The 21,017-nt window shown below is 37.7% G+C and overlaps 1 long non-coding RNA gene across 11 annotated transcripts in view; it reads right to left on the reverse strand.

Annotated features, from left to right (window-relative positions):
• The window catches only part of LOC135580240 (uncharacterized), a 77,914-nt gene that overhangs the window by 48,200 nt on the left and 8,697 nt on the right, over positions 1–21,017 (reverse strand). For 2 of the 11 annotated variants that reach the window (XR_010474657.1, XR_010474652.1), the window contains exon 1: positions 9,775–10,103. The exons of 1 other annotated variant lie outside the window; for it this stretch is intronic. This is a non-coding gene — a long non-coding RNA (uncharacterized LOC135580240). Of the gene's footprint in view, positions 1–9,774; positions 10,105–21,017 lie in introns of those variants that run through there. 8 more of the 11 variants (XR_010474654.1, XR_010474646.1, XR_010474658.1 and 5 more) reach the window with 7 other exon arrangements.

The raw sequence follows: 21,017 nt of genomic DNA on the forward strand, positions 1-21,017 counted from the left end.
GCATTATTCAAGTCTCCATAAATATTCTGATTTTGAAAGTGCTGATTGCACAGGCTATGATCTCAGAGTCCTGGTCTCTTCATGTTCCTTTCAGTATTTGGTAAGGAGGTTCCTTTTTCTACAGATGTCCACTGGTACCTGAAGGGTTCCATCCTATGCTTTTGGACCTGACGAGCACTATAAATCTCCTGCAGTTTATTACCAGGTATTTTCCAGGAGGAAGACCACTGATTTCTGACTTGGTTTGCAAATATGGTTTATTTTCTATTGCTCTATCAACTGCAAATTTTTGTCTTTGAAATCAGATACTTGAACATCAATATGCTAATCCAGAGTGAGTCTTAGTTAATTTTTCTCTCCAATGCATAATATTGTCATCCAATATGAAGGATTCTGAGCTAATACACACATTCCAAAGAATCCCTCAATATTCAGGCGTCTATTGTAGAGCTCGTTCTCTACAATCATCCCTTTGCTAATATTTGGTTTTAATTTTAATAGATTGTGGGAACACTTGGAATGCTTCCTTTGAGCCTTTCAATATTCCTTGTTTCCCTTGCTTTTACCCACATAGATTTCAGTAATATCTACACAGTAAAAAGTTCACTAAATTCATTGTCCAGTTTTGATGTTACAATCAAGGATAATAAGGGAAAACAATACAGAAATGAGGTTAAATGTGTCTGCATTCACTCAGCAGGGGAACCATGCCACTGACAGGCAGCAGATAGTGAAGATTCACCTAAATTCTCCAGAATTATTGCCAGTCCTACCTAAAAAGGTGTAATTCCCAGCTCCAGCTGTGGGTTCACAATCTCAGAAACAGGGTTCTACCACAAAGTAGTAGGATCTGGCCTACCGGTAGGTAATATATTGACAAAATTCACAAAAGTAGTAATTTGTGCTTGCCAATATGCAAAAAAGTAGAAACAGTGTGGGGTAAACGGTAGGTGAAAAGTTATTCTATATACTCAACTGCCAGAAATTTAATTACAATTAGAGACACTGAACATCAGTGGAACATCAGTTTTCTTTGTTTCTCTAAAAAAATCTAATAACAGAAGCAGAACCTGTATTTACAAATATGGCTAAATCTAAGTTTGCCTCCTAGGTCTGACCTCCCGCCTTTAATTCATCAACCCAAGCAGCAGCAGTCAGGATACAAGAACAATTATTGAACAGGTTGTAAAGGGCTTATAAAAGCACAATCAGAACAAATAGGTGTCTGATGTGGCAGGCAGGATGTGGGATCAGTACACACAACTGCACACCTGAGCAACCACGCTCTCGGCTGTGACAAATTACCCTTCACTAAGCAGCGACAACATCTGACCTGGTCATGCTGGCAATGGGGGTTGGAAAATTATGCCCTGGGGAGTGTCACCTTCTAAGTAGACTGTGAAAAATCTCTGTAAAAATTAAGGGAAGGGATCTTTGCAGGAACTGTGGTTCCTTCAGCTTCTCCAAAGCAAAGCAGAGCTCTTGCTCTTCTGTTTCAAAGTTCCGCTGTGTTAGTCTCAAAAGTGCAGTTCTCTGAAGAAGGCTCTAAAACATTGCCCTTTCTTATATCCTGCTTTAAACTGTTGTATTTCTAGATTGTTGCTATATAATAATCCTAGTTATATTTTACTGTTATTCATTTTTACTACATCGTATAACACTCCACAAATAATTTTGTACAACACTTGAGTGTATCTACATATAACACTTAGATTACATTTTACCTCTCATTTTTTATTCTGCCTTCAGTGCTGTGCCATACACAGTGATTGTCAATGGGAGGATTTCCAGTGACTTAACTGAGAACTGGATAATGCCTTTCAATGCTGGGTATTAGCTTTACTTTGGTATTTTACTCAACTCTACAGAATTTAATAATAATAATAATAAATAAAAAATCAAAACAAACCAAAGAAACCACACACCACCACTATACCCAAACTTCCACTACTCTTCAAGTAAGGTGTAATTTTTTTATTTTTTTTTTTAATAATAATACTTTCTCGGTTGTTAATGTTGCACTGATAGCAAGGGAAGATTAAAAAAAAATAGCCTCTTTTCCTCCTGTTGCACTCACACTCGTTTTATAATGCAGTAACAACAACTGGAAGTTTCTGTAATTTTTCAAGTAACAAAGGATAACATCTTAAACCAGCAAATTCTGCGAACCCTTTAGTTAGTTCCAATTATTATAGTTCTTGCTTTTAATTTTAGAGACCTCCAATTTTCTAATAATTTATAAGCAAGTCTTGGTCATTTTGATCACTATATAATATGTCTGTAGATAAATCTGTGTATCTGTACATGCGCACTGATGAGTGTGCATACACTGGCATATGTATATATACATTCATTTATACATTTTTATCCTAAACTCACAAATTTAAACTGTTTACATTGTGCTGTTACTTCTTTTCATTTGTTCAAAAAAACAGTTATAAAAATAGTTGCCAAAATACTTTACAATAAAAGGAGATGCAGTAACTACAGGAATCACATAAGTTGGGGCCAGCTTTTTAATAAATAAAAAAGTAGACTTTTTTCCAGACATCTCCACTGCTATGACTTACAGTTAAGAACATTTTCTAGCTGTCAGACTTCAACCTGTTATTTGCTCCCATGGAGAATTTTTCTGTCAGCCTCCCAGTGTGCTTTTCAAGGGGCTAGTAAAGGAAGGTGGAATGGGAGGTAAGACAGATCCTTACCTTTTAAAATAAGTTATTTTTCATAATTCTAAAATAGAAAGTCACCCTATGGTAGACACTTGTCTCAGTCTCAGGTGCAGTTGAAAATTATGCAACTGTGTGCCGGCAATACCCTAACATTTTAAGGTCACCATAAAAAAAAAAGTAGATTCATGGACTTGATATGTAAAGACTCACAAAAATCCTGATAAAGGCACTTTTTTGGTGGTGACAAGCCAGCTGTGACTGTAGTGACAAAAGCAAAGAGGGAAGGTGGGGAGTAAGGGTAGATCTGCCTCATGTGATCAGTGGGACCAAGCCACTATCAGAGACAAAAACCAGAAGGAACAACTAGCTGTGGTCTGGCCTCAGAATGTCACATTGTACTGTACAAAGAGTACGTATTTGTATGGAAGAATTATATATGATCTAGGTGTGGTGTGGGAAGAAATAAACAATCAGGATTTGACAACTCACAAGGGCATAGTAGGAGGGAGATAATCAGTAACAGATGGTCTTTGCACTGATGAGATGGTTGTGGGAGCAGCATCTAGGTGTGCTAGAGCTGAAATGCAGCTACTCTGCACAGATAGACAAGATTTTTTTTAAAAGTGAGTCTGTCTTTGCCTTATCTTTTTATTCCATTCAACCCCTGTATTTCACACATAATATTCATAGCAGCACAACCTTTTGCAGTAGCTCAACAGGTACAAAAAGTGATGATGAAGCCAAGGTAGAAGACACTGTCAATAGTAAGATCAAAATGAAAAAGGGTGACGAAAGTATAAGATCGATGATGTATAAGCATTTAGATAAAAAAAGTATTTTCATATTAACAGCCAAACTTGCAAGGTTGAATATTGAAGTCACTCATATAATATATTATTCAAAGCCTGAGTAGTAGCAATGTCATTTTCTAAACACATTTTCACCATGAATGGAAAATTATTGCTTTTTAACAGAATTAGTTGTATTGCATTGCATGTTTCCAATCTCATTGATAGTCCATAAGTATGGCTTGTTTTCACCTTTCTTCCATAACACAATTGGTTAAGCAAACAAAAGTTAAGCTTAGTTCTTTTGATTAGCAAAAGCCATTGCCTCCAGTGTTAACTAATTGCTTTCTTGTAATGCTGAGAAGGAAGCATATCTCTTTGTATATAAGAGTTCTAGCTTAATTAACAGTCTAAGTGAATTTTAAGCATGTTTTCAGAAAATACTATGGAAATAACATATTTTCCACCATACAATTTACACATTTTTTGGTATACTACAGATGATTTGGACCTAGGAAAAGTTTCTGTAGCACTGTTGATCTAGAACACAATGAACCCATGAAGAGATTTTTTGCATGCGCTCACACTCCAAAAAATGTGTGCAAGAAATTAGACAAAAACTAGACCAAAACTTTCAAAAGGGATTCTTAGTAAACTGTTAAATTTGTATGCCTGTTACATAGGTACTATTTTCCAAAGATTTTCTAGACCTTCTGAATGATAGCTGTGACAGGCCCATTAGTGAGATAAACAGATATGTCCTTAACTGCTCTGACAGTGAATACAATTAACTTCCTTGAGAAAATGAAAGAGAATTGTTACTTCGATACTGCTGTTTTTTAAGCCTGGGTTGATGCAGCCTCAGGAATCCCTGACTAGTGTATTGACTCAATGACAAGGACTCAGTCTGCATTTAATGTGCTGGAAATGGAGAAGGGTAACATTGAATTATTCTTATTTCTTGTTTATTTCTCACAACATTTCAATAGGACTGTTGTGCTGCATTAAAAATAGTATCTTCTAAGGTATGAACTGGCGGCCCTAGGAGCAAGCACCTCCAGGCTGAGGGGTCTGAACATGCACCACAGCTACCACTGACTTAGATCTGATACTGCATCCGTCTCTGCTATACATTGTTTTTTTGGGAAAAAAACTGGTATTTGAACCAGAAAGGTGCTGAAATGAGCAGGTCCCAATTCTGAACAACTCAAGTACCAGGACTGCAAGGTATGTTGTCACCTGCAATCTATATGCAACATGACAGAGAGTCTGGATTTATGCTGTTCGTTGGGCAGAGAATAGCCTGTAGAGTCCATTGGATCTCAACCAGGATTGATTAATTCAGAGGACAGAGCTAGCCATAAGATTTTTCTACTGCTTTTTTCCTGCATAAGAAAATAAAAAATGAATACAATGCCTCATTGGTTTAAAGGCTTATATGCTGGTATTAGAGGGAATAGTTCTTTCAGTGATTTTAATCTGCTTCAAGAGAAAAGCATGTGTTCATCCCAGATTCTTTAAGATTTTTCCTTACCTTTCAAAGGATATTTCTTGTTAAGGTTTATTTGCAGTTGACCAATAATTTTTCCTTGCATCAGAAAGGGTGACTGCACTTCTACAGAATGAGAAATGTTCTTCTCACAAGTTAAACAGATTTAATTCCCATCTTCTCCTTCAAAATTCAGAGACAGAAATGCAGAATCACTTTTCCTGAGGGCTGTCTAACAGTGCAGTAAGAACGTAAATGAATAGTCACAGCTCTTAATTGTCCTGAACATGCCAGCTACAACTTCATTTTCTACCCTACCCAAATTACAGCTTTCTAGAAGCTATGTTGTGATAACACCTCCTCCTTTCCTATGGGCTAAACAACATACATCATATAGCAGCAAACTGCTGGACCAGTGCTTTAGAGATAAACAAAAAGGCTACCAAAACACACTCCATCCAATTAGGCTATGCTGATAATGCCCACTTATCAAGATGGCCATAACTACTGGATTGCTTCTTTATACTACCTTAATTTGTATTTTTCCTGTATTCTTCCTTCTTGTACCAGATCACACCTCCTCTAGGATGAAAGCCACCTGCTCACTCCTGTCTCAGCAGGACATAAGCTGGTTCCCAGTGTGGACTTGGGACTATGAAGCTTCAGGAAGCAGCATATTTTTAGAGACAAACACTTTAGAAAGGTCAGTGGTTTCAGTATAAATGAAGAACTGACAGCTGATACAGGGAGAAAAGCCTGTGAAAAACAGAAGACACTTGAGAGGAATTCAATTGAAGAACCAGAGCCAGCACATAGACCCTGGCCCAAACTCCGTGGCATTGACAGCGATAGCTCCTGTATTCACCAGGCCATGGACAAAGAATGCAGAAGACACAGCTGGATTCGGTAAGGCTGTAAGACCTCAGAAATACTTCTTACAGCAGGAAAGAAAAAAAAAAAATTGACATGATTAACAATTGATTAGAGATTGTATAGTTTATACAGAAAGCCCACATACATGGGCACATTTCTTATTTCTTGTCTTTGACACTTAATATTGCCTTTCATATGTTAATAAATCCCCCTTGTATACATATAAAAATCACTGAAATAATTACAAGAATCTTTAAATAGACTAAAACCTCTGCTGAGCTGCTAAGGCAGAAATAACAATGGAATTTCTTTTGCTAGATAAAGCAAACCATCTGTTTGTTGGTAAAAGCACCTTCATATTACATGAAGGGAGGATGACGACAGAAAGGAGCAAATGCAACTTGTCTGAGAGCCCAGAATATGTGCACAGTATGTGGTTAGCCCCATCTTATCACAAAATGCTACTTCGCTTTGCAGTACACAGGGTCTTTTCTCAGTTTAAAACTACAGGAGAAACAGGCTGAATTGTAGGAGTCCACAGTCATAATAATGCAGAACAAACAGAGGAGCATGAAATAAGTATTCCAGTTGCTAACTAGGAGAAGCAAAAGGCAGTTTGAAAAGATAAATTTTCATTAATCACTCTTCTTTGAGTGATTTTTGACTAAGTTGCCTAAGTTGTTAACTAGAGAATCCTTTCCCTCAAACTTCCTATCTTTAGGGAGGAAAAAAAAAAAAAGTCTTGTTCCCAAACTCTGAAACCAGGGTGTCAGAGTCATAGAATCATTTTGGTTGGAAGAGATCCTTAAGGTCATTGAGTCCAACTATTACCCTAACTCTAGCACTAAACCATGTCCCTAAGAACCTCCTCCATGTGCTATTTAAAAACCTCCAGGGATGGCGACCCCACCACTTCCCTGAGCAGACTGTTCCAATGCCTGACAACCCTTTCCATGAAGAAATTTTTCCTGATATCCAATCTGAATCTTCTGTGGTGCAACTTGAGGCCATTTCCTCTTATCCTATTACTTGACCAACACCCTCCATGCTACAACCTCCTTTCAGGCAGTTGTAGACAGCAATAAGGTCTCCCATCAGCCCCCAGTTGCCTCAGCTGCTCCTCATCAGACTTGTGCTCCAGACCCTTCATTAGCCTTGTCACTTCCTCTGCACTCTCTCCAGTACCTCAGTGTCTTTCTCATAGTGAGGTGCCCAAACCTGAACACAGGATTCAAGGTGGGGCCTCACCAGCACCAAGTAGAGTGGCACAATCACTTCCCTAGTCCTGCTGGCCACACTATTCTTTATGCACACCAGTATGCTGATGGCCTTTTAGGCCACCTGGGCATGCTGCTGGCTCATGTTTAGCCAGCTGTCAGTCAACACCCCCAGATCCTTTTTGCCAGGCATCTTTCCAGCCACAGTTGCTTTAATTTCTCTTGGTTTCTAAACAAGCCTGCTTTTGTAAATAGTTCATGGTTAGGGTTGAACAATGCTCTCCTAACCATAGCCAAGCTTCATGAGCCGCAGTTCTGCAAATCGTCCCCAACATGTGGTTTTGTTTTGTTTTCAAGGAAAATGCTAACACCAAAGACTTTCATGTCACCAATGTCTATAAGAAAGATGAACGTGTTTGGTCCCTTGTGTTGCTTCACGTAACTGAACATTGGAGACCAGCTGTGAGAGTTTTCAACTGACATCATCTTATTCTTCTCTACTGCTGATGGGGCTAGAGGTCTGCTTTATCAAGGCACACTGCCTCAGTTACTCCAGCCTACTTCTCTGTCACCACCTGTGCTTTACGTTGGAGGTATTAAGTAAAATTAGTGCTGGTTTGCCATTTGTAAATCCTCTTGAAAATATTCAATCTGCATCAGGAGCAAGGCATTTACCTGTCTTGATCTTGTGTGGGATAGTCTCCAAGCTGACAGACGGTGCTGTCTCATCCATCTGCTTTGTTGACAGCTCCCGGGAGGACAGTGCGTGGATGGAGTACTTCAGCCCATTAAGGAGCCAACAAAAAGCTGCATCAATTTATTTACTGCTTTGGGCATATAAAATCCACAGAGGTAGACTCAGGGTTTCTCTAAATGATACCCCATGAAAATACAGGAAGAGCACAATCAATGGGAACCCTCAGGAGCGCTCTTCACACGCTGCCATATGACGCACCTGTTTATCCAGTAACAACCTGCGTGTTTCCACAGTAAGCACAACATCAATCTCTTCATGGGGTGAAAAGAAGAGACTCCTCTGATGCATCTACAGACTTGGCTATAGTCCACTTCTCTTTTTCCAGAGATGCATAAGCCACAAATGATGGATTCAGCACAAGGAGTATCAGCTTTACAAAGAAACGTGTTTCCAGAAAGATCCCTGCAGACAAAATCCTGCTTATAATAAACCAAATACAAAAAATACACTTTGTAGAAACTTTGTCACTTTGTAGAAACTTCCTTTGTGTGTGCTCAAGGATACAGAGTACCTCACCGTGTGAAAAGAATACTGCTGTTTGTGTATATATTTGCATATATCAAGGTGTAATTCCCAAAGCTCTTGAGTCTGGAGTTCCTGTTCCACTAAAAAGAACAAAAGCAGTGACCCTCAGTGAATCTGTGGCTTCTAACTCACACAGATGGAGTTGAAAGTTCAATTGCCAGAACATGATATAAAACAAATAATAAAGGTTTCAAAGAGTTACCTCCAAATCAGAAGTCAACACTTGTGCTACTCAAAGTGCAGTTGATAGTTATAGAAATCTAATGACAAGCACTCAATTAGACAGGAAAAAGAAGGGAAATATACTGGTTTGGATTCTGAAAGAACAACATTTATGTAAGTTTGCACTGCAGTTACTATTTTAAATACTATCATATACTTGTCCCATATTGACTGATACTTGGTCCCTTTAGAGATTTCAATAATTGAGTTCTGCCTCTAAATTGTATCTTTAATTTTTTGCTAAAATAAGTGAATGACTGACACAGGAATATGCTTATGTTGCTAGAATACACTGTTGTTCATTTCTCCAAAGCAACCATTTGTAGAGCTAGCAGAGACTAAAATAAATAGGATGGAAGGATGAAGAATGCTTATACCTGTTGTAACTAGTTTCCAAGTAAGCTTCATTTTAGAAGCTGGTTTCCCAGAGAAATGAGCATCCTACCACAATACCAGGTCATTTTCCTTGTTTTGAGTGGAGTATTTACAAAATATATAGTTATAAATACAAATTATCTAAGTTACAAAATAAATATAAATACAGTCTGTGCATGTTCTCTTAGGAGCCAATGGAATTCAATAGCTCAGATTATATGCAACACAGAGACAGAAAGTATTTTGATAAATAAACTTAAAACTTCCTGCGTACAAAATTCATCCAAGAATCACCCATCCCATACAGAGACCATACAATAAGATGAGTTAGATCTCAAAAGATACCACAGAGTATATGGCAAATGCTCCTGCACAGAGTCACGTTTTAAAACAGAAACAGTAATAATTCTATAAATATCTTACAGGTATGCACAACCTCACAGGGTGCCTTCCACACCCATTTTCCTTACTGTCACAAAATACCATATTGTATGCAATCTGTGCATAGATACCTTCCATGCAGAGTGAAAAGATGGCTTCAGTCCATCATTTACTAAGACTTTCCTCTCACTGGAGAAGAGGAACAAGATAACAGCCACTCATAGTAGGAACAAAGTGCAACTGCTAAGGAAAGAAAATAAAGGTAGATATTTATACCTCTGGTAACAAACTCCCTAGCAGGAGACTACTAGTAATAGAGAATGCAATAAAAGATGGTTAGTACAACCTAAACTGTGTAAATTCAGATTAAAATAATACTTTAAAATATTTAACCAAACCCACAGTGATTAGAAAACGCAATCTGTAAATATGTTCAGTAACTCCATTTGCAATTTCTGAGAAGTCTTGTGCTTACCAGGTACTGATGAACCAAGTTAGAAGCTCAGGATCTCAGTACAGTCTTTGGTTAGAGGGAAGAACTTCCAGGAGTGAAAAGGGAAAAAACCCAACTCTTTAAAGCCAAACCTGACTTTATCTTCTCCTAAAATACATCAGACATAATGGACTGAAAGCAAATACTATGGGGTGAGATCCTGCAACCTCTAGTACACAGGAGATCTGACTAACCTGTCCTATCAGCCTTCTCTGCCCTGAACATCTGTGTGTGCATGAATTTACTAATTTAGCAGTAACAATAACTCTCCTTTAACAAGTCTCTGTGGAACATTTTAATTAGTTTGGTCTTATAGCTTGTCTAAAATGCTTCTGATAGCACAGCATACACTAAAGCAGTGTTATGAATGCCTAAAAATATAAAATCTAATTATGGTAGCTGTGCAACTGGAGTAATGAGAAGCGAGTGTGACTGATAAGAGAAGAGACTACAGGCTAACAAGCTGAACCTTTGTAGTTCAAAGGACTAACAGGGGTCTAAATGTAACACCTGTGGTATTGCTTGGAGGAAGATATGTGGACTAGGAAATACGAATATACAGCATTTAAAAAGATGTAGTATGAACTGAATATATAGCAATGATAATTATTAGAGCAGGCACTTAGCATATGGGTAAAATAAATAGCTAATAGATATGTACACGGCTGAAGATGATTGCTAAGAGGAATACACCTGACACAGTGCATCCGAAATTACCCACTGTAGATAAGAGACAGCTGTGACTCCAGTTCTTTGGATTCATGCTGCTGGACAGTCAGACCTCACTGGATGCTACATGGTCACTACTACACAGTGTTGCCTCCAAGTAGTTGTTATTTTGCCTGAGAAATTGCCCTTGCAACACACTGAGACAGTGAGCCAGTGAGACAGAGCTGCCAGTATCAAAGACAGGGAAAGACAAGTCAAAGCAGACATACTCTGCTATGTATGAGAAAGGGGAACACAGGGACATGATGATTTTGCCTTCCTTTTCTGTAAGAACATACACTATCAAATCAGCTAAGGCATCCCCAGCAGCATCACACTCCTTTCTAGACAGCATCTGACCTGACTCTTTGCAGAAATTCATGCCAGCAGCCAAGACTATCGCCCAGTGAAATACCAGTGTATTTTCTGTGTTCCACTGGAGTTTCCCAAGGTCATCACTTACTGGCCAATGTATATTTATATTTGTGAGAAACAATAAAATCATAGTTTTTAGTAATGAATTAATGGTTCTACTGCAAACCAAAATTTCTGTAGTAGAAAGCAGTACTACATTACACCAAAGATAGCAACGATACAGTAATGTTCCCACTGTGCTGCTTCAACCAACACATCACATCAAGATATATGTGGCTGCATGTCTGTGCCTAAGCAAGACACCACATAGCTTTACCTTCCCTTCTGCCTTTGCATTGTTTCTGTGGGGTTACAAAACGTAAGCGGGGATAACTCTTTTCTATGTAACACAGCATAGGGTGGGAGGGAACGAAGTGGGCATGAGCTATCATTTAATGCTTAATGAGATTTTTCTCAGTTTCTTCAAGTTGCATTAGCAATAATGCTTTTTGCTGTTCATACTAGCCTCCTTAAATATTTACCCCAAGTTATATAATCAAGTAATAATCAGTCCCTATATACTTTTTTAATTCCCAGGTTTTACTGCTGCAGATCTTAACCTTATCGAGATTGAAGCTGTCGAGCAAGTCCTATTTAACAACATCCAGTAACTAAGTTCCTTATTCTGCTGCCTCCACACTAGTATTTTTAGCTCAGTGATGATTTTCCAATCTGTCTAAGCTGTCATCCAAGACATGGGGAACACCAGAAATGGTACATTTTGATTTAACACTGTCACAGATTGTTTTTTAAAAATAACCAAGGAAAAGGCTTTACAGCATTGTTTGAAAACATTAAATTTCCATAGGGGTCAATACAGGTGCTTCTGATATGCAATTTATTAACTAACAAGTTTCATGGGTTTTATGAGACTATTCGCCTTCCTGGTTAATGGAAAATCTGTACTTACCATGGCAACCCCTATATCAGATGGCTGTACAGTAACACTCCTGGAATGTACCATAGATTTATTCAGTCTTTATAATCAATCTGGTCATAAATGTCACCATAACTTGTCATTAAACTTTCCCCTCTAGCAGCTCTAGGAGTTGTTTGATCCTGCATCTCTGTCAGACTCTTACCTGTGCACAGCTGCAGGGTTCTGCTTGCAGTCTTTTCTCAGAGCTGTCACCTGCTGGGTGTATAAATCCTCGGTGACACAGCAAACATAACGAGTGAGCTAATGACAACAAGCAGTTTCACAGACACTCACTGGTAATAGCAGCAGCGATCACTTTACGAGAACACTGATGACCAAGTGGAAGCCAGGATGGAAGAAAAGGGAAAATCCTGAAGTTTAAGAGCAGGCTAAGTTGTCTGTGCTCCTCATGTGATTCCCTGAATTTCATTTCAGTTTCATTATAGCTGACAGTGAGAGATGCTGCCGCTGTGAATAAAACAGATCTTTCTCACACCAACAGCATTTGGAAATAATGCCCTGTGCAAAGTGGATTAATGAGACAGGGTAGAATCCAGATTTTAGCAACTCCAATCATGAGACTCCCAGTGCATTTTAGGCCTAATTCTTGCTGCCCTGCACCTTGTAGTAGCAATCTGCATCTGTGCATCATGGGTGTAAAATGCTATCACATACAAATGAGTAATGTATTTACATCCACTGCAGAGAGGGAATAATACCAACAGAATATGGTACATTAGGACCTTGGAACTAACACATATTTTGAACACATCTCTTGTCACCTAGAAAAAGCAATTAATCCAACCAGAGGCGGCATTTTGCTGAGGGTGAAAGTTAAGTCAGTACAAAGGAGGGTGACAAAATATTTAAAAGTATCTGAAATAATTAGGAGCTTAATGAATAGTTTATGTAATTTGTATAGGAAAAAATGAAAGGTAATGAGACTGGAGCAAAACACACAAAAATTTATTATATACTAGATAATAGCACATGCAGCAGATCACTGAATAGAAAGATGAGGAGGTTACAGTAACACCCTAAAAGCTTCCAAACTGTATGCAGTACACTAAAACTTTCCAAATAGTATGTAGCAGAAGTAAAACAGATTTTATCTGCATAACCAGGGGTAATGATTAAAGTCGAGGCTATTACAGGTATATTAGCTATCAGCAAACTCTCACCAAAAGTGTTAGATTCATCACATTTTGAATCTCTTCTACATTATTTTAAATTTACAGCAGTGTAGTGTTATTGATTGCAGCACAATTATGCTGGAGCCAAGCCACAGCAATTCAGTAGAGGATCAGTCTCCTCCTTTGCACAGTACCCTTTCTACAGGCAACTCAAAGCTAGCCTAATACATCCTTATGCTTACAGTAACTAGTAAAAAGATTATTAAATATGCAAAATTTTAAATTTCCTTTACTGTATTTAGACTACTAGCAGTGAAACCACACTAAGTTCATAAAATCTAAAATAAAGACATTTTTCAATGACAGGAAAAAAAAAAATTCCCAGCTGCAGAGCCTTGTCTTTGTTTGGATCTTATAATTTAAGGAATCATTTTCTAAAATTGCCTCTTGTACAGTAAAATGACAATGATTAGGCTTGCTATCCTCCAGTCTCCTGCTGTGCAAGACATTCACTCAGTGGGCCCAGGATAAGAAAGTAGCTGCTTTGCAAATAATAACACAGCTTAACTATCGTTTAATAGCTTCAAAAACATCATAGTAGTTACGAACCCTTTGGAACGAGGACAACTAATTTCAGCATCTCAGTTGTTGTCGTGTTTAATCACTTTCTAATGCTGCTGGCTGTTTTGGTTTGTTTCTTTGTTTTTAATTGCTGGAAATTTTTAATTCCTGGTTCAAACAACTTAATTTCACAGTTTTTACATTAATCAGTGATCACTTGAGGGGAAAAAAATGATTGAAGTTCATCAGGATGTAGCATGGAGAATCAATGTAATATTGCAGAAAAGCATTTCAATTCTACCTTCCTGAACAATGTGCTTTAAACTGTAATACTTTGAGGTAATATTGGGAGAATTGTCTGGGTACATGACTTTCAGAGACTCTTTGTTTAATCTACAGAGCTGATCTTCACTGCCAGAACTAAGGATATGTCAGCTCCAGGGCTGCTGTGCTTCAAGGGGTGGGAAAATGACTCCCTCACTAGAACAAAAGACATCTACTGACTTGAAAGTTTCATTTACACACCAGGGAAATTTCCCTGTCCATCTCCTCCAAGTGCCTTGTGCAGTAAGTTTTCTTTTTGGAAGCATTAAAATCAGGTATATATACATTCTTTTGGTGAAGAAATGCTGAAAAAAAGCTGTTGACAGGAATTCAAATATGACATGAGAATGTGAACTACTTCAGAGTTCTGTTTTCCAGATAGAATTTCTACTTTCATACAGCTGACAAAAATATCTTGATGGTAACACTAAGACCACTGATGTTGTGAGGTGCCTGGCCAGCATCCTGCAGGAACACAGCTGAGGGTGCAGACAGCTGCAGATCCACCTGCCCTGAGACAGAAAGGAGAGCACTGCGTGCTGCTGTCACCAACACACACTGTCTGTTCAAATTGATGAAAGCAATGTTGAGAGCGTTAGAAACTTTCATAAATAAAAACCCTAGGCTTCAATAACTCAGGCAGCCAAACCAATGGGGTTTCTTTCAACCCTATTTGAATGCAAATCAAGCATTTGACCCAATAAATATTTGTGATTTCCCATTTCCTACATGCTGAGGAATCCAGTGCTTCTTACACCACTAACTGAGGCTGTGTCTAGCAAACATCATCTATCCAGCAGCTATAAAAGGGGATTTATCAGGATCATTCATTCATCTCCTTGGCATTTCTTCAATCACAACATTTTACCACTGCGTTTTTATTTTACTGTCTCGTTACACAAAGAAGAAAATAAGAAAAAATTTATTGTGGTTTTAGAATAGCACATTCATTTATTTTTAAAATAAAATCTTACCTGGGCTTATTTGCATGACTGACTCTGAATTCAAGGGCTATCCAGCCATTATTTGAATACCAGACAATATATTCCCCATCCTAAACTCCTATGAATGTGCAAGGCCTTTAAATTAGCTATAATCCAACCAGCAATAAAAATAATTGGAAATCACTTCTCCAAACACAAAAATGGTGAGAACATCTGGCAAGGTCCAGAAACTCACCAATCCAGTTCTCAGACTAAATCCTTCCAACACAGGTAAAGCTTCCCTACTCCTATAATCAGAAGATGTTGAGTGCCCACTTGTCTTCTCACACCAATAGTCTCTATCAGCCAATCCACCAGTAGCACTCCTTTTTCAATGTTTTAATGCTGCTGTTAAACAAGATTATCTATGTTAATGCAGTATTTGTTCAAACCTCACCAAATACAGTAGCAGGTTCAGCAAGGCAGTAAGGCATATGAGACACTGATTCAATTTAAATTATTTTATGTTAGATAACTTAGCACAGAGTCCTCAGTGGGCCCTTTTCCAAATAAACTTCTTCATTGAAACATACCTGGAGATGCTCAAACTTATAACTAGAGCATTGCACATAATAGAGAGAAGCACAAAGGTATTTAATGTTTATTTAGTCTGAAATGAGTTCTTTCAGGTGCAGCTACAGTGACATCGATATATTTGATTCTTATCTTTCTTTCAATGTCTATAAACTGTTTCATTTCTACCTAGTTACTCTGATTTGATATTATCTGATCCAGATCAGAATCTGACCTAGTGGGATCATATGAAAAGCAGCCCAGAATTTGCACCTGACTAGTTTATCTCTCTCATACCAGAGTAAATACACTTATGTTTAGTCAATATATTTTATATTCCTGTAATTTTAATTTATCATTTGAGAGCTTGCTCTTGTCATTTCTAGCAGGTTCTCCCCCAAAAATGCCTTAGCTATTTTGAAACTCTTGCATCTTATGCTATAGGTTTTATAAAACATGAGGCAAATCATTGTGACCTGATACTGAGAAAGCCTAAAAACATCAAAACATGTGGAAGGAATTAACTCTTTCACAGAAAATAAAAGCTGTAGCTGTTACCCATTACATGAGAACTGTCTGTATCCCTGAACTAGAGAAATCCAGCATATCTAGCCCAAACGGGGAAGAAAAAAAAAAGAGCCAAGTAGGGTACAAAGTAGAATTTCTGCATCTCTAGTTAGTTCCCAATTCATTTCTGAGCTTACATATGCTCAAGGGAGTATTTCAGTCTTAAAATATAATTCACTGAAGACACAAGAGATAAAAGAAGTTGAAAGAACATTTTGATGGAATATTTCTCAAAGGGAAAATTTGTTTTTGAAAGTCTCTTTTCAAGCTTTCTTTAAACCTTTAAGTCCTATGCATTGTGCTTTTTGGTAATCTTTTCCTATTTGACTTTCACTCTTGTTTCTACAGGATGTGAACTCTCTTGAGCATTTCAGATCTGCCTTCTTCATCCTTTTTAACCTGCAGGCTTTAAAACTCCAGGAAGTAAAAAATAAAAATAAAAAAGAATCTGGGGATAGAGACACAAAAGAGGCCACAGGGTGTCTTGAGGAAGGTGGAAAAAAAAAGACTCTAGAAGAAAGACAAAGGTGATAAATTCCAAGAGAAATGTGCAGTCACTCCCCACCTTCATCATCCCAACCCAAAGAACTTCAGGGTAAAATTCAGACAAATCATGACTCCAAAGTTGTTTGGATAGTGTATACGTTTTTTAAGACTCTTAAATTCTTTCTGGCATTCCATCTTCTGTGTCTTCAAACCACAATTAGCTGCACAACTTTCAAACAAAAATCCCCAATCTGCTATTGCAATTCGCATTTTAAAACTGATCTGTGGTAGTTTTTGGCATTCCTGCTTACATCTCGTTTTTCCACTAAATAAGCACAATACCAATTATTTAAAATTGGACTAGTCTAGAAATAGTTCTCATGGTCCAAAGCAGGACAGGTGAATAATTATTCAAGAACAGCCACATCCACCTCGCTGGTTAGGAGACCAACCTGATCTGGGTCATACGTCCCTGTGTTTTCAGTATGACTCTTGGAACTCTGAGTCTGGGTTCTGCCACACACTCTTCCATTTCGGTTGGAAATCCAGAAGCTCGAGTATTACCCAGATATTGGATTTTTCTCTCAGGTACATGGTAAGAAGCTTACAAAACAAGAGAACTTTGTTTCTAAAACAAGCACTCCAGAATTGCAGCCTCCATGCTGTGCAGCCAAGGGCATGCCCTGAGGGTGTACAGCCCCTCACCACAGTTGGGGTTGCTGTATTTTAAGGATATCCTTTCCTCCAAGAGTCAAGGACACCTATTTCATGTGGAAAACAAACAAACAAGAAAAAGGAACAGGGGAATTTTGATATTTGAGTATTTACAAAATTTTGTTGCCAAATGGTCTTTTCAAAATACTACCCACTCTTATAGAAAAGAACTTTTATTTTTTTGAAACTAGTTAACCTGAATAAAATTCAAAAACTTTGAGGTTCAAAATCATTTGTTACACAGGCATCAGCTCTTCCTGCTCTTCAGCAATCAGTTTCACGGCAGGTCACTGATACACTGGCTTGATTAAGCTAATGATGAAATGTAGATAGTTTCTTTTTTTGCCTCTATACCTAACTGTAGAAGGAACATGTGATAGCTGCAAATTATTTATTATTTGGAGGGGAGGGGATGGCAATCAGTAATTGCAGTTTGTACAGATTATCCTCCTCTGCTTTGCTAAGGTCTGACGTGAGGAATATTTGATCACTTTGCCTCTGACAGATGCTTTTCAAGCCCGCTCGTGTTAATTCTGTGTAAGATTTATTATGATTGAAACAGTGCATAAGATCTAACAGATCAGCTTCAGGACCACAGTGTGAGTGAACTAACACAGATCTACTTCAATGCAACACTTCCCTGAAAGTGTAGCATGAATATTTCACGCACAGTCTCATCTATGTGCTCAGCTTCCTAGCTGACACTATAGTTTCCATGATGTCCTTATAAAAAAGGGAAATGCACAGCTCAAACAAAAGGCCTTGTGGACTTACTTGGTCAAAGTACTGCTGACCTGTGAATTAAGTTTACAAAAGGAAATGAAGACAACCTCAGAAATATAACCAAAAAATAAATTAAAAAAAAGAAATAAACAACACCACCACCAAATAACAACAACAACAAAAAAACAACCACAGCATATTCAGTTTTGGATGAAAACTTAGATTTTTAGAGTTTTGACTTTTTAAAAGAAAAATCATAATGAAATTTGTAAAAAAATAATTAACCCACAGGACTTTCAATTTGATGTTTCTGACAAACAGCCCGTCTTTAGTAGTGCCCCTACACATTTTGTCTGATCTGTGTAAAGCAGAGATTGATCTTGAACAATATGGACCAAAGTGAACTGTGACCTGACTGAATCAAATTCTATCTAATATGTACAAAAAAATAATATATTCAATCTCATTAATAAGGAAATACAACTGAGTTAAATAATATAAAAATATAAAGTAGCAAACACATCTGTGTGTATACTGCAGAGCTCTGACCAAAAATATAATATTAACTTAGACTTAATTAACACTTACTAATGCTTATATCTGTCTCTGATTTTTCCACAGGAAGCATTGCAGAATATCATTAGTGTTCCAAAAATAGATGCAAGTTCAGAACACCATTATCTTGAAGGATTTAATTGGTCTAACTATTCTATGAAGTATAGCAAAATGCCATTTTTAAAATAAGTTTAAGAATTACTCTCTCTCCAAATCTAATTACAGATATTTAAAGGTGAAGAAAAGGAAGCACAGCTAACACCTGTAATAGAATAAAATATCTCTATTGGTATATTCAAAACATAGTAATTATCAAACAATATGAATTCTCAATAGATGGTTATTGGAAAGAAAAAGCACCTTATATATATTGTTGGGAAAGCTGAACACTCTGATCATACGTGCTTCATCGTAGCCATTTAACACTTTAGCCTTGATTGAACCCTGAAGCTAGTGGGACAGATCCTTACTGTAATGCTTGCTGCCGCTAAGATGAGTGGTGCAAATACAACCATATAACTTCCCATGCCTCTGTCTGCTTTTGCCTCTGATGTGTCAGGAGAAGAGATTTGGAGCTGCTCTGTGTTACACCAAATTCTCCTGAGAAAGTGATTGTATCCAAGACTGTCAAATCTTGCTCTTGCCAAGCGATACCCAACATTGAAGTGAGGATTTTACACATAGCATTGTTCTGTATGTATCTAGTGAAAACACACACTACTGCTCATTTCAAACCTGTCCAAAACTGTTGGCTTCCGTAGTGAAGTAGTGAGAACTGCATCAGAATTTTCCACCCAAAATTATATACCACTTCTTTTTTTCAAAATATTTTAAGCCACTTAAAGGAGCCTGTAAAATGGATTGTCATTGAGAGGTAAAACTGGATATGTAAATCAGGTACAGTAATGGAATCACAAAGATACCATTCTATACTATAAGATAAAGACACTATCCCTGTAACACTATACCTGGTCTATTTAAATTTTGCTGATAAATTGGAAAAATTAAGGAAAGTTCTTCTGTAGAGTCATATATAGAAGTAAGAAGTGAGTGGGTTCCTGGTCACAAAGAGTTCTCTACGCAAAGTCAGAACAACATTCATATTTTGAAAACATGAGCCTCTTATATTTAGATGTAAAGAATACATCTTTTGTGTGAATAATTAACTATTAAATTGGGCATACGGGGATGCTTCATCGTTTGATGTCTTGATAATATTTTCTAGCTCAACAAAAAAAAATATGGAATTGATTAAAGAACCATTTATCAGATTCTACTGGTTTACGCTAAGATTTGTCATGCCAGATTATTTTAGAGGGGCAGCTGTCATTTGAATCTATCAAAACCTGTGTCCACAACACATGTACTGAACACAGCTTCAGTGAAACATTCTCATAATGCTGTATGGATTCTGGAAAGTACCTATTGCAGTGCTGCATCTGATGCTTGACACTGTAAATCCACATTCCGTTGACTGTGAGGTTTCATTTTGTCAAGAACAGTTTGGCTCACTGATGTGAAATAAGAAAAGTAACTATCCTGAAAGTGAAAGCAGTATAGGTGCCCCTTTTGCCTTTCCCAGTCTTAAAAAGAAATATAAAATAATTACAAAAAATATATATATTTCTGAAAAGATCTGCAAATCCCTGGGGCTTTTTGGTTTACAAGGGCTTTGATTTATTAAACGTTATACACGTTTACTTGCAAAAGTTCATGTTACAGCTCCAAGTAAGCTTAGGTCTAGCTGCTTTGGAATAAATTTGGACTCAGGTGAACAAGCCTTTCAGCTTGCCAAAGATGAAGATATTCAGCATTGTCGTTTCCCTGGTGGGTCTGGGATCAGCAGGGAATGGAGAAGCGGTGCCATTCCTGCCTTAGTAACTCTCAACAGCAACAGTCAGCTCGGCAGCTGAGAGTTCCAGGTGCTAGGAAGGCTCACGAAAGCAAAGACATTTTCCTGAACAAATGCTTCCAGTAGAAGCAGAGGGAAAACACAGTCGACAACAAAATGTCTTGAACAAAACAAACAAAAAACCCCACCACCAAAATAGCCCAGAGGCTTTATCAAGACCAAAGTATCCATATCTCACCTGGATGAGCACATGAAACAGCAGAGAAAAAAAAAGCTCCCTCATTTAGGGACTGAATAAATAGAACTATGCATTCATTGAATAAAAGTGAAGGACAGCTTGTGCTATCATGAGAGCTTTTCAGAGGACTTTGTTTTCACAAAAAAGCACATAAAAGACTGGGAGGAAAGTGAGAATGGGCACAGTGGGACCCAGGCATTTACCGTACAAACCCAGAAAACCCAAAACCAGCTTCTGACCAACATTTTATCTCTAGAAAATTCCAATAATCACTTTAAGTGCCTAATTATTTGTTCTGTTGATTGCTAGGTCATTAGACAAAGTACTATGTGCCAGATAAAACTGCCTCCCATATATCACTCCTATGAGATAAGAAGAGAAAAGGAAATGCCCAGAAAGGGAACTGCAGCATACTTTGTTTGAGAAACAAAGGAAACAGTTTTCAAAAGAGACAAAAATGAAATTGAGATTCAAGAAAAAGCCATTTATTAATCATCTGAACTACTGGATCTTTAGTGACCATATGACAAACAAT

The sequence above is a fragment of the Columba livia genome, chromosome 9 (assembly GCF_036013475.1).
Source record: "Columba livia isolate bColLiv1 breed racing homer chromosome 9, bColLiv1.pat.W.v2, whole genome shotgun sequence".
Lineage (NCBI taxonomy): Eukaryota > Metazoa > Chordata > Aves > Columbiformes > Columbidae > Columba > Columba livia.